Raw genomic sequence first — 11,595 nt, 5'->3', positions numbered from 1 at the left:
CATTAAAACCTTTGTCAATTCAAATATGCAAGAATTGTCCTTATTGCATAAAGAATCCACCATTCATACCATTTCATCATTGTTTTATTTCATAAGACTTCTTTTTTATCATATACATTGCTTTCATAAATATTTATTTAGAGTCAAAACTTTCAAGTCAAACATCATTGAAAATATAGTAAAACTAGGTGGGTTTAAATCACTTCAACTTTCAAACATGTATGTAAATAAAATTATGCATAAATACTTTGAAATCCATTAATTAAAAATCATGCTTTAAAAAATTTATCATGAATTTCAAGCACCTTTAAAGAGATAAATAGAAAAAATACTTGCAAATCATCAATTCATACATATGAAGTCATTTTGCATCAAAATAGACCAATAATCATTAATTTAACCATGATTCATACTATTAAGTAGAAATAAGAATTACCGATAAAACATATTACTTGAAATCAAGAGATTTAGTTGAAAGAGTTTTGGACTACATGGGTGAAAGAACCCATGGATGAACGTCCACATATCGTAGGGTAAAGCTCAAAGAAAATAAATATAATTTATCATATAATCAAAATACTTTAGGCATGAGAGTAGAAGAAATACTCTCATTGAAGCCTTATATACCTAGAATTCGAAGCTTTACTCAAAATCGAAGGATTTAATCAATACTCTTGAATCCTAGCCTTTTCTCCTCGTCGGAGCATTTTATGTACTACCCAGAGTATATGAATCACCGAAATAGTATTTTTACACTACTAAAAATTAAAACTATATTTTGACAATGAGTAAAAAAGTGTATAGAGAGAAGAGTTGTTTGAGAAAGCTTATGAACAAAATGATGAAATATGGTAGGTATTTATAGGTATGAAGGAAGGACCTAACAATAATTAAAATAATCATAAAGAAATATCTAAAAATTTAATGAAAGATTGTGATGTGATGGGTGATATCAAATGGAGGACTATTGATGTCATAGGTGATGTCAAATGGATCTAGATTTTCTATGGTTAGTGAGATGAATCTTCTTTTTAAGGATTATCCTTTTTCGAAGCTACGTTTGATCAAGATAACTTCCTAATTAGGATTTAGTGTATGTATATGAATTGTATCACTAGAATTCGCGTTTCATGTCATTCAAAAATTAACTAAATGGGATCAGCCTACCGTGAGATATGATTTTTCTTCTACAAATACTTTATTTTTTCATAGCCGCAGGACTTGCAAAGTTAATTTATTTGACCTACTTAGCCTCTGTATATTAAGCTATAGTCTCATAAAAGTTGTAGGCAATGATGTTGGAGTTATTCAAAATTTTTGAATCACCAAATTTAGACCATCCTATGAAATGTTATGCCTAAAATACAAAAGAAGTATCTTTTTCATCGAGAATTGGAACACCATATACAACGTTTTTAGAGGTGGTACAATCTCTTTCAATAAAAGGCTGTTGAGGTTTCCACCATTGTCCGTAGTAATAGAATATGGTATCCCAATGTAACACCTTCAAAATTTTTCACTAAGATTTAGACCATTCTTCGTGTACGTATAGGATCGTACTAGACGATTGTAAAGTGAATGTATGAGTTAGGATCAATTCCTAAGAAATATGAGAGTGTCGGAGGTGATTTAGGGTCATAAGGGATCCCTAGAACCAAGCCAAATCCAAAGAACTCGTCTTGGCTAAGTTTTCGAATAAACTTGTATAGGGTCGACTTCCAATGACCTTATCTTTTTGAATATAACGAACTGGGTGGGCCGTGACCTATTAAATTAAAGGTCTCTGAGATTTCTTTCCAACACCACCAATATTGCATTTTTTGGAGTTTGGAGTCAAAAGTTATGACTATCTTACGACGGACTAGTGCTGCAGGAATTTTAGGCCTAGACCATAACTGAGGAAAACCTGGGCTTGGCGCCGCAGTGGCGCGACGCGCCACTATAGTGCCAGGAACAAGCCTCAGTAGTTTGGTCCTTGGCGCGATGCGCCACTATTAGATGTGCAGAGTCTTTAAGCCTATTTTTAGAACCCAGGAAATTTAGGCTTGGCGCTGCAAGGGCGCGACATACCACTATAGCACCAGGAACAAGCCTCAGTAGTTTGGTCCTTGGTGCGATGAGCCTGTCACGACCTAAGCCTAGGGCCTAGATGTGACATGGCGAATGAGACACCCATAGGTACCTCACCCAAGCCTCTTAGCATTCATTAAGAATTTCATTGGTAATGGTAAACAATAATAAGCGGAAATCAATTAAACATTTTTTCATTGTTGCGTCCAAACATACCTCTACTAATAGACTTGGCGGGGGCTAAGATGTGTCCCTATCTCACCCTCAAAATAAGTGTTAAGAAATTCCTTAAAAAAAGTCTTACTATTCTACGTAACATAAGCTTAGAATAAAAAGGATGTTCCCGAACTATGGGAACTCACCAAAAGCAATCTTCAAAACTAATTCGAGCTAGCCACGTAGAGGAGGTCGAGGTGCGACATCGGTTCCTACATGGTGATATCACGTAGGCAAAAGTATGCGTTAGTTCTTTGAATATACTAAGTATTTGAGTATGCAATGCAATATATCATTATACAATAAGGTGAAACAATGGACCATACTAGAACCTTGTATTCATTTGAAATACCATTTGGAGTTATGAAGCTTAGTCAATAAAATATAGAAACCATCATGATTCATAAAAGAAACTTAAATATTTTAGAGGTAGTCATGAGTCATTATAAGAAATCATATACTTTATTTTGTGATAGACATAGTAGACATCATATGATACATCTTAAACATTGGAAGAGGGACCTTGTACCTTTGTGAGAGCAACCATTAACCGACATAAGCCATGTGAGCCATAACATGGAGTCCCAATGTTTACCCATACATCGGAGGAAAGGGGAAGGCTACTAGGCAAAAGTATGCGTTAGTACTTTGAATGTACTAAGTATGTGAGTATGCAATGCAATATATCATTATACAATAAGGTGAAACAATGGACCATACTAGAACCTTGTATTCATTTGAAATACCATTTGGAGTTATGAAGCTTAGTCAATAAAATATAGAAACCATCATGATTCATAAAAGAAACTTAAATATTTTAGAGGTAGTCATGAGTCATTATAAGAAATCATATACTTTATTTTGTGATAGACATAGTAGACATCATATGATACATCTTAAACATTGGAAGAGGGACCTTGTACCATTGTGAGAGCGACCATTATACGACATAAACCATGTGATCCATAACATGGAGTCCCAATGTTTACCCATACATCGGAGGAAAAGGGAAGGCTACTTGCCAAGGTAGACTCCGTCATGCCTAAGTGGATCCACTAAGCTATTGTATAAACTGGGTACTCACCTCTAGTTCTTAGACTCGGGTACTCACCACTAAGCCTTGATATTTCGGGTACTTGCCTCTTAGAGATTGGGTATTCACCTCTATCTCCTTTATACCTACGGTGGCACGTAGTTCTGAGATATGGGTATTCTCCTCTAGTCCAACTCGATGTTAGGTAAACTCTCAACAGAATAGACAAACCATAAAACATAAAGTCAATCATCGTGTGGGAGGGGTCATATCTACTACCCGTCTATTCTTCATAAGAACAAAATCATAGAATAGATCCTTAACTTTGTCTCATGTGATGTGAGTGTAGACATTCCTTCATCACATATCTTTATCCATAAAAATATCTTTAGGGCCTTAACTCACCCTATCATTAACTTACTTGAACATTATAGACTCTCCGTTCACAAAACTAATTTGCAAAGAGCACCTTTTAAACTTATTTGTAGACATTGTCAAACATTCATTTCAATTTTGCTTTATCATAAGAAACTAGGTGGGTTCAAATAAATCAACTTTCAAGTCATTTAAATCAATGCTAGCATGTATGAGAGTGAAAGAATTTATCACTTAAAACATCTTAAAACAACCCACCAATATACTCTAAAACTACTTTCAAGCCTTCATAGAGGGGCCTTGACAAATCATCCATTTCATGTAAATAAGGATCACCATAGGTCAACATAGACAAACAAACTTCAAATATTCAAGAATCTATACATTTGAAATCGTAGTATGAAAATCCCTAAAATTTCTCATCACTTGAAATTAAGAGTCAATACACATATATATCAATAGGAGTAAATAAACTTAAATATATCACAATATATGCATTTGGAACCATTATGTAAGATAACATAAGATTTCATCATTTAAAATGAAAATACTAGATTGAGAAAACTTTTGGGCTCCATGGGTGGAAGGACCCATGGATGAAAGCCCACATACCTTGGGGACACAAAATCTCTATGAGAACTTGAGGAAGAATTGAGACTTGAATGTCTTGAATCGAAAACCCTAATCTTGCCTTGAAGCTCTTGGGAGAGTTTGAGAGGAGATGAATTTAGTTTATTGAGTCTAATTGTGAGAAATGAAAGGTTTAGAAGGTTTAAGATCTTTAGATAGGGTCAATTCAGTCCCTAAAATGACCCCACTTTGGGTACAACAAAGAAATGACTAAAATGACCCTAAAATCTAGAAAATAGGCAAGAAAAACTGCTGGCGCTATAGCTGGCGCGACGCGCCAGCACCCAAACTACTAAGGCTAGTTTGCCTAAAATTTCTGCAGAGATAATTTGTCATAAAATGGTCATAACGTTTGACTCCAAACTCAAAAAATTGCAATCTCGGTGGAGTTGGAAAGAAGACTCAAAGACCTTTAATTTGATAGGTCATAGTCCACCCAATTCGCTATATTCCAGGAGATATGGTCGTTTGAAGTTGACTCTTATACAAACTCATTCAGAAAATTAGCCGAGACGAATTCTTTGGAGTTGGCTTAGTTTTAGGGATCCCTTATGATCCTAAATCACATCTAATACCCTTAAATTACTTATTAATTGATCCTAACTCATGCATATACTTTAAAGTTGTCGAGTACGATCTTATACATACATGAAGAATAGTTCGAGTCTTGGCGTAGAAACTTTTGGGGTATTACAGCGCCACCATCAGATGTCAGGTTTTAAGCCTATATTTGACTTGGCGGTGTAGTGGAGCGGTGCGCCACTATAGCGCCATGAGGGTTTTAGGCCAATTTTGCAGATTTTTGAGGAAGGGCAAATTGGACATTTTCCCTAATTATATATACACTGATTTGGTCACGATTTGGACCATAATTTTCAGTTCATTGCCTCTCCCAAAAAGCCCTAGACATCCCCCTTGTATTTTTCTATTTGTTATTTATGATAAGGCTTGGGGATGATGCTCAACCCTTGACTGTGCATGAGAGGTGGGAGCCTCGTGTAGGGTCTGTTTCCATAAAAAAATTGTTCTCATATTAACATCATCATCTAGTCTTATTGGAAAAAATATCAAACTCATCTTATTACCTCTTCATCAATCATTATACTTCAAAACATTATTTACATCTCATCAAACACATCTTGGTCAAAACATCATTTACTCAAATTCATTTAAATTCAATTGTTTTGCTCTTTCAAAACTCAATCAAAACTCAATAAAATACATATATGGTATTAATTCAAATCACTCTTTTTGTCAATAAATATTAAAAGCCAACATCTTTACTAAAAACACGTATAAAAATATTCATGAACATCAAATCAATTAGGATTCATGAAAAAGTATCCATGAACAATAATTCATTAATATGAGAGATAAAAATAATAATAATCTCAATGCATAAATATATCTAACTCAATAGAAGAAGAATTAATTTATTTAGAATTCAAGATTTGGGTAAAACTCAACTATAACTCAATTACGATGAATTTAAATATTGGACTCATGGACGAACTCAATCCAATGATATGAATAGCCTTACATACGTAGAATTTGAAGCTTTACTACGAATTGAAAAACTCAGTGACCACTCTTGAACCCCTAGCCTTTTCTCTTCGTCGGAGCATTTTGTGTATTACCCGAAGTATAAGAATCACCGGAATGTATTTATACACTTCTAAAAAATAAAACTATATTTGAGAATGAGTAAAGAAGTGTATAGAGAGAAGAGTTGTTTGGGAAAAATTGATGAATAAAATGAGAAAATAAGATGGGTATTTATAGGTATGGAGGAGAGACCAAACAATAAATAAAAATAATTACAAAAGATGATCTTGAAAATTCAATGGAGGATTATGATCTCATGGGTGATGTCAAATGGATCTAAATCTTTCCATGGTTGGTGAGATAAACCTTCTTTTAATAGAATACCCTTTTTCGGAGCTGCGATTGAACAAGATAACTTTCTAATTAGGATTTGGTGTCTCGTATGAATTATAGATCTAGAAGTATAATTTTATGTCATTCAAGAATCAACCAATTTAGAGTATCCTATAGTAAGATATGAGTTTTCTTCTACAAACAGTCCATTTTCATCACAGCACCATGTCTTGCAAAAATTAATTTATTTGACCTACGTATCTTCTGAATCTTAAGATATGGTCTTCATGAAAGTTTTAGGTAATGCCGTTGAAGTTATTTAGATATTTGAATCACCTAATATGGAATATGGTATGAAAAGATATGCCCAAAATACAGAAGTAATATCATTTTTATCGAGAATTAAAATACCACATACAATATTTTAGGGGGTGTTACAATATGTCCCCCTTGGGATCATTCATCCTCGAATGAAGATGAAACTAGGGGACATGAATAACAAATATCATCAAGGCATCGATTTCTCAAAAACTCTGATACTCAAATGTTTGAAAAACACATACTAAAATAGTCAATGACTCAAACTCAAGAATACACATCGACTCAAAGGTAGAAGTAAGAAATATTACCTTGAACTTCATCCTCGGAAGGCACGAATAGTTGAGGATATTTAGCCTTCGTATCTTCTTCAGCTTCCCATGTTGCCTCTTCAACAAATTGATTTAGCCATAGGACTTTAACAGATGTCACTTCCTTAGTTCTTAATTTGCGAACTTGACGATCAAAAATCTGGACTGGAATCTCTTCATAACTCAAATTCTCTTTCACCCCAATGATCTCAATCGGGAAAAGAAGTGAAGGATCTCCCAAACACTTCTTAAGCATAGAGATGTAAAATACGGGAAAAGTAGCTGCTAATTCTGGGGCAACTCCAATTCATAGGCTACATTACCAACCTTCTTCACAATCTGATAAGGACCAATGTAGCTGGTACTAAGCTTCCCTTTCTTTTCAAATCTCATCACACCCTTACCTAATCATACACTTTGAACTCCTAATCTCTCCTTCTAAAATCAGTGTAGGATTTCTGGCGACTCTGAGTAGTCCTCAACTTCTATTGGATGGTTTTCACATATCTCCATAGCTTGGTGAACCATGTCTGGTCTAATCAACTCAACTTCACTAACTTTGAAACAACCAATTGGTGATCTACATCTCCTCCCATATAGAGTTTATAAGGAGTTATTTGAATACTCGAATAGAAGCTATTATTGTATGCAAACTCAATAAGAGGTAAATGATCATCCCAATTACCTTTGAAGTTGATGACATAGGCTCTCAACATATCCTCCAAAGTCTGTATCGTACGCTTTGCTTGGCCATTTATCTGCGGATGAAAAGAAATACTAAGGTTCACTCTTGAACCCAAACCCTTCTGAAACAACTTCCAAAACTGAGCAATAAATTGAGCTCCCCTATCTGAGATGATAGACAAAGAAACTCCATATAGTCTAACAATCTCTCTAATATACAGTTTGGCATAATCCTCTGCAGTATCCGTAGTCTTAACCGGCAAGAAATGAGCTGATTTGGTCATCCTATCCACAATCACCCAAATAGAGTCATGGTCTTTATATGTTCGTGGTAAACCGGTAATGAAGTCCATGTTGATCATCTCCTACTTCCATTCTAGAATCTCTATATTTTGATCCACTCTATAAGGCCTTTGGTGCTCAACTTTAACTTGTTGGAAGTTTGGGCATTTGGACACAAACACTTCTATATCTCTCTTCATTCCACTCCATCAGAATACTTTTCTCAATTCATGGTACATCTTTGTCGAACCTATATGGATGGAATACCTAGAATTATGGGCTTCTACCATGATTCTCTCTCGAATGCCATCAACACTTGGAGAACATAATCTCTCTTGATATCTCAACACTCCATCTCCCCCTTTGGCAAAATCCATTACTTTCTACTTGTGAACCACATCTTTCAGTTGAAGGAGAATGGGGTCCTGATCTTGTTTTCCTTTCACATCTGCAACTTGAGATGATTCATCTCTATTCCAAACTATTGTACCACCCTCACTAGAGTCAATAAGTTGAACTCCCAAATGTAGAAGTCTATGAACTTCCTTTGCCAACTCATTCTTTTACTCTTCCACATGGGCTGTACTCCCCATGGATTACTTGCTTAGAGCATTGGCAACTACGTTTGCTTTACCTGGGTGGTAGAGAATGCTCATGTCATAATCCTTGAGCAACTCTAGCCATTTTCTCTACCTCAAGTTCATCTCCTTCTGACTGAATACATACTGCAAGCTCTTATGGTCCATGAATACATCTATATGTACACCATAAAGATAGTGACGCCAGATCTTAAGAGAAATACCACAGTTTCAAACTCAAGGTCATAAGTGGGGTAGTTCCTCTCATGAGTCTTAAGATGTCTGGAGGCATAGGAAATGACCTTACCTTTATGCATCAACACACATCTCAACCCAACTCTGAAAGCATCATAATAGATTACAAAACTATCTGTTCCCGCGGGTAGGGAAAGTACTGGAGAATAGTCAATCTAGCTTTTAATTGTTGAAAGCTTTTCTCACAAGCATCAGCCATTGAAACTTAGCCTTTTTCTAAGTGAACTTAGTCAATGGTGAGGATATGGATAAGAATTCCTCAACAAACCTCCTGTAGTAACTAACTAAACCTAAGAAACTCTTTATGTTGGTTGGAGAGGTGGGTCTGGGCTAATTCTTAATTGCCTCAATCTTTTGATTATCAACTCGAATTCCATTATCAGAAATAATATGGCCTAGGAACACTGCAGACAAAAGCCAAAACTTACATTTTGAAAACTTAGCATATAACTCCCTCTCCTTAAGAGTTTGAAGGACAATCCTAAGGTGGTTAGCATGTTCACTCTTACTTCTAGAGTAGACCAAAATATCATCGATGAAGACAATTATAAACGTATCTAGGTATGGCTTGAATACCCATTTCATGAGTTCTATAAAAGCTATAGGAGCATTTGTCAATCCAAAGGACATAACAAGAAACTCAAAATGACCATAGCGGGTTTGAAAAATCGTCTTCGGGATGTCACATTCTCTTACTTTCAATTGATGATAGCCTAATCTGAGGTCTATCTTAGAAAAGCATATGGCACCCTGAAGTTGGTCAAATAAATCATTTATCCTGGGGAGAGGATGCTTGTTCTTTATGGTGACCTTATTCAGTTACTGGTAATCAATGCACAGTCTAAGGGACCCATCTTTATTTTGCATGAATAGGACAGGAGTGCCTCAAGGTGAGATACTTGGCCTAATAAATCCTTTATCTAGGAGGTCTTTTAGCTATGCTTTCATCTCTTTCAATCAACGGGAGCCATCCTATAAGAAGGAATAGACATAGGTTGTATATTAGGAAGGACATTAATAGAAAGTCTATCTCTCTATTAGGAGGGATTCTAGGTAGATCCTTAGGAAAGATTTCAGGAAACCCACTCACAATGGGAACTGACTTAAGAGATTGAGCCTAATCATTAATATTTTTGACTCAGACTATATGATATATGCATCTCTTAGAGATTAACTTTCTGGCTGTAAGGTAGGATATAAATTTACCCCTAGGCACTACAGAACTCCCCTTCTACTCTAAGATAGGCTTATTTGGAAATTGAAACTTGACAATTCAAGTCCTACAATCAATTGAGGCAAAACAAGCATAAAGTCAGTCCATGCCAAGAATTACCTCAAAATCAACCATGTCCAACTCAACTAAATCAGCTATGGTATCCTTATGATAGATTGACATAGTACAATTTCTATAGACCCTTTCAACTAAGATAGACTCACCAATAGGAGTAGACAAGCTAAAAGTCTCAAGAAGATACTCAGGAAGGGTCTCAAGTTTACTAGACAAGTAAGGAGTCACAAAATATAATGTAGCACCCAGATCAAGTAATGCATACACATCAAAAGAAAGGACTCGGAGTATACCAGTAATAACATCGGATGCATTCTCTCTGTCTTGGCGACTACCCATAGCATACAAACGATTTGTCCCCCCCCCCCCCCCGCACTTGAAGTTGCACTTCTCTGATTACCTCTATTCTGTGAAGCTGCAGAAGAAAATTGAGCTTTACTACTTCCATCTCCCTGTCTTTTTGAAGGACACTCTTTCTGGAAGTGTCCTATCTTTCCACATGCATAGCAAGCATTGGTGCCCACACAACACTCTCCTAAATGGAGCTTCCCATATCTAGCACACGATGGCTTTTCTCTAGGACCTTGAGCCATACTTAATTGGGACTGAGAACCCTGAGCTCAGAAGTTTTGGTGACTCAGAAACCTCTGATTAGGTATAAAAGCACTTATTGAAGAAGGTGCATAATTAGAATACCCTTTATAAAAGAAGGACTTGATACCCTTCCCTTGCTTTAGTTCGTTCTCATGCCCAACAGACTTAGCCTTCTTGCTTAAGTGTTTCTCTTGGTCCTTTTTCTTTTCATCCTTAACCTACTGGGCATAACCATCAGTCTAGAAAAATTCATGTCAGAAATCATTAGCATTGCCTTACATTCTGTCTTTATATGTTTGCCTAGGCCAAAGACAAAATTTCTCATCTTGGACCTTTATATTCATGCTCTCCTGCTTGAGGTTCAAAAACTCCTCAACTTTTTTTTCCCGTAGCTCTTGGGGAAAGAAGTGGTCAAGGAAAGCACTTTCAAACTCATCCCAAAGTGCAAGTCTAGCATCCTTGCCGCGACTCTGCTCCCACTGGTCATACCACACATTTGCCACATCTTTGAGTTGGTAGGAAACCAACTCAACACCCTCAACCTCGGTAGTATGCATCGCTTTCAAAATCTTCCATATTTCATCAATGAAATTTTAAGGATCCTCCTCAACCTTAGACCCTATAAAGACTGGCAGGTTCATCCCCAGAAAATCTCTAATCCTTGTGGTGAAAGACGACTCTTAAGAGCTAGGGCTAGGAGTTGGTGAACAATGGTTACCCATCTGGGCAGCTTCCAGTTGAGCGAGCATGATAATAGCTCCTCTGAATTCTACCTTCGAAGTAGGAGTGGTATGTATAGTAGGTATTTTAGGTACTTTAGTAGACCTTGCAGGTCAGCCCCTAGTTCTCGGTGGAGGCATCTCTAACTATGGAACCTCAGTGTTGGCAGTGTTTCTCTAACTGGCTGTACGTTTAGGAGGCATAGTCTTCGATGTATAAATACACAAATTAGAAAGGAAGTTTTATAAAGTTAAACTCTATCGCACAAACTCAGATTATGAAAGAAGTGAAACAATTGCTAAAGTCCTATAGCCTCCTAATTGTAAGTGTGGTGCACGACACACTCATAAGTAAGACTCTACT

Source organism: Solanum dulcamara, chromosome 12 (genome assembly GCF_947179165.1).
Source record: "Solanum dulcamara chromosome 12, daSolDulc1.2, whole genome shotgun sequence".
Classification (NCBI taxonomy): Eukaryota; Viridiplantae; Streptophyta; class Magnoliopsida; order Solanales; family Solanaceae; genus Solanum; species Solanum dulcamara.
Note: the sequence above shows the minus strand (reverse complement) of the source record.